This window comes from Mustela lutreola, chromosome 4, assembly GCF_030435805.1.
Source record: "Mustela lutreola isolate mMusLut2 chromosome 4, mMusLut2.pri, whole genome shotgun sequence".
In the NCBI taxonomy this organism is placed as follows: Eukaryota; Metazoa; Chordata; class Mammalia; order Carnivora; family Mustelidae; genus Mustela; species Mustela lutreola.
Window position 1 is genome coordinate 88,809,032 of NC_081293.1, and position 4,153 is coordinate 88,813,184.

Genomic DNA, 4,153 nt, shown 5'->3' on the forward strand with positions numbered 1-4,153 from the left:
AGCTGTTATATGCCATGCACTGAATATGCATTCCCTGTAAATTTAGAATACAAATGTAACAAGCCATATAAATTAAGGAGTCATCACTCACATAAAATCATTTGTTTCTTTTGCTATAAAAGAAAGCAATCCTGCTTTGGGGCCTGGGAGGGTCAGTGGGTTAAGTGTCCGACTCTGGTTTCAGTTCAGGTCGTGATTTCAGGGTGGTGAGATCAAGCCCCGAGTTGGGCTCTGTGCTCAGTGTGGCATCTGCTTGAGATTCTGCCTCTTCCTCTCCCTCTGTCCCTCCCCTACTTGCTTTCTCTCCCTTTATCTCAAATAAATAAATAAGGTTAAAAAAAAAAGCAATTCTGCTTTCTTCACACCTCATCAGAAGATACTAATAACTGAATAACTTGTAACCAGGAACATCTCGGACCAAAAAGCTAAGAGGAAGCCAATGCGGGCAGACTGGTGAAATGATGCCTCCATGCCTGGGACAGAGGTTCCGTCATTTGAGAAAAAATATCAGAGGTCAAGAAAGTGAAACAAAATAGAAAGGCACATGGGCATTTAAAATAAAAAAAAAAAAAGGAGGACTTAGGATTAGTTTGTGATTTTTAAGAATTGGTTGCTACAAACTGTGGAGAAATGTGGATCCCTTACTTATCTACTTATTTTAATAAGAGCACAGGCTCAGGGTTTCATCCCAGAAGCAAAGCCTCAGAGAGTGGTCCAGAGGGAACCTTTTGCCCCACCCAATCCCTGTAGGCACAGAACCATCCCCCTTACAACAAAGGCATGCACTGCAGAGATTGTATTGGGAATATTACTGGAGGGTCATGGGAGCCACAAGGGCTGGCTGAAATGCCATTCCTAACAGGAGATGGCCATTCCAGGCACCCCAAGAGCTGGCTGTTCCCCCCTCCCCCAAATTCATGTCTGCCAGCTCCGGGCACTGGCTGAGAAACAGGAGTTGGCCAAGGCCAACAACTACCTACCTCTGGAGACAAAAGAAACCAGCAGAGCTCTGGCACTCATCCAGAGTCAGACCACGGGAGGCTTCCTGAACATGAGACACAGAGTGGTTTTCTTCAGAAGACATCTGCTGAATTTTGTGTGGAAGGAGCCTGTGATGCCAAAGCTTCTGAAAAGCAGAGTAAGATCTCCTATAGGCTCAGGGTCTTCAGGAAAGAAAGACCTGTGGCAGTAGGTGCCTGAGATGAGACCTCTACGGGGAGGAGAAATTAGACACTGATGGTCTACACTTGACCTTAGCCTGAAGGTTTCTGCTGCATTTGGTGGGAGACCTCTAATATGGACATTTGCATGAGATTAGAGTGACAAATTTAGAGACATTGAGTGGGGAGAGTGTTGAAGCGATTTCTTCACTGAAGACTTTTGAGAGATTTTGAAGCTGTTGTCTTTTTGGCTCAAAGGAAGGTGGAAAAAGGAAGTGGATCTTCTCAACCCAACCAGATCCACCATGGGTTCTCAACTAAAAGGACTAGAGGGGAACTGAAGGTACACTGAATCTCACTGATGTTTACCCAAACTGCCACCCAGTTCTGATCGAGTGTAACTCTGACTGGTGTAAGGCTAAATACCCATCTGAGAAAAAAAAAAAAAGGAAATGTAAGATGTTCCCTGGTGCATAAAGGAAGGAGAACTCTGTCCTCCTAATGTCTCTGTATCATTTTGTTTAGGAAATTTGAAGTTGTAAGTGCTCTGTCCACCTCTACAAGGTGTGCAAAAGCTAAATTGGGACTCTTGGCATCCCAAGAATGTCCTTCTTGAAGATCTTGGAGGTATCTCTTCAAAATACAAACACCAAGGAGTAGGACACCCCATCTTTCTGTTTCAGGGGGGTTCAAGTTTCAACCCTTAGCTCCAAGTGGTAACTTCCTGTTTGTGAAAAAGACACCGCAAGTTCTAATTTTCTTTTTGATAGTTAGGACAATGTACAAGGATGAGTATCCCTGGTTGTGGGAAAGGGTGGGATTCTATTCTGCCTTTGCAATATCTTTAGTGGATTGTCTAATGGTTATACAATATCAGTTTAATGCTTACTCAATAACAAAACTATTCTCTTGCTTTTTACAAAAAAATTGGGGAAATATTTTCTGGGTTGGCAGCAGGCTTTATTTTGGTGTTTTCCCAAAACTTGATGTGGGGAACCAGCCCCCACACATCCTCTGACATAGAAGAACCCCTCCAATAGTGGGGAACATCCCTGGGTCCTCTAAGGATGTAACTGGAACACTCTCAGCATAGAGCCATGCAAAGAGGCAAGATGATGGAGCTGCTAAACAAGAGAGACAAGGGATGATAGAAACAGAATCACAGATGACCTAGCTGTTAGCAGTGGCAGACAAGGGCTGATAGAAACAGAATCACAGGGGCGCCTGGGTGGCTCAGTGGATTAAGCCGCTGCCTTCGGCTCGGGTCATGATCCCAGGATCCTGGGATCGAGCCCCGCATCGGGCTCTCTGCTCTGCGGGGAGCCTGCTTCCTCCTCTCACTCTCTGCCTGCCTCTCACTGACTTGTGATCTTTGTCTGTCAAATAAATAAATAAAATAAATCTTTTAAAAAAAGAAAAAAAAAAAAAGAAACAGAATCACAGATGACCTAGCTGTTAGCAGTGGCAGACAAGGGCTTTTAAATAACTGACTGATGTATTCAAGAGACAGATGGAGAAGATGGATCAGAGAATTGGAATGTATGAAAGTCAAATAAGCATTCTAGAACTGAAACCATACAGTATCTTAAATTATGATATCAGTGGATGAAAATAAGAATAGATTGGACAGGATTGTTGCACCTGAAGACAAATCAATAGAAAATATCCAAAGTAAGTAGGCAAGAAAATAAGCATGGGGCAAAATAAAATTATAAGAGACATGTAGAACATGTTCAAACTTTCTACGGGATGTGTAATTGGAATCTCAACGGAGAGAAGAAACAATAAAGCAGAAGCAAAACTCACAACGTTTAAAGAAATACTGGCCAAGGACTTTCCAGAACTAATGAAAAAATATTAACCCAGAGGTATTTGGTGAGTCAAAATGAAAATAACAAAACAAGACAAAACACCAGACCTTGTGAAAGACCCTCGATCCGCACCCAAGAAGCAGACACCAAGCCTCCACTGGATGCAAGTTGCAAGAGGTTTATTGGTTACACAGGCGCCTGCGGACGCATCAGCCTTTGTGGACTGAGTGCGCCGGGCTAAGTTGGGGAGCAGATTATATAGGGCAAGGGTTGGGGTGGTGGGAAGCAAGCTTACAGAAGGAGATGCATGGTTACAGGGATCTGATTGGTTAACTTAAATCAAGCATTGTCAGGCACTGGGTTTAAGGCAAGGACACAACGGTTTGTTCTGGTGGGCCTTGGCTCAGCACTCTGGAAAGTCCCAGGTCACTCTGCTCCTCATTTGTCTTCCCTTTTGACAGGCCAGTTGACTATAGACATCCTGGTATGGGTTGCCATCTGGCTATGGGGACAATAGGTTACTTAATCAAGCCTTCAGCAAGGGGAGAGGGGTCTTTCACTTGGTCTTTTTAAGTAAAACCATTTAAAATCAATGACAAAGTGAGGCACCTGCCTGGCTCAGTTGGAAGACTGTGCAACTCTTGATTTCAGGGTTGTGAGTTCAAGCCCTGTGCTGGCTATAAAGTTTCCTCAACAAATAAACTTAAAAAAAAAAAATAAAAAACCTGTGAAAAAAAAAGAAATCTTTAAGGCAGCTAAAAAAGAGCCAGAACACTGAAATATTCCTTTCCTTCCTAACTACTTCATCAAACCATTTAAAATATAAATACAAATGGAACCACCACACTGAAGAACTCTTACTACTGTAGCAGAGGTTATATATACATGCTTGTAGAAGACTGTTCCTGTGGAGTGAGGTTTGTTATTTAATTTGTGAGTATATTTTACTCTTATGAATATGGTTCTGAAAGCAGGACCTTTGGATGAGAAGGCAAAATCATAAAGCAAAGAGGCTCTCAGCTGGAAAGTCATAGACATCAACCTCCAAGGGGCAAAGTTCAGAAGAGAAATAAGTCTGGTGCAGAGGAGACACGCAAGAAGAAGCTGGGAGTCCAGATGCCTGAGAGCACTGGAACTAAGAACGGTTACATTTGTAAACACACTGACAAGGAAAAGTGTATG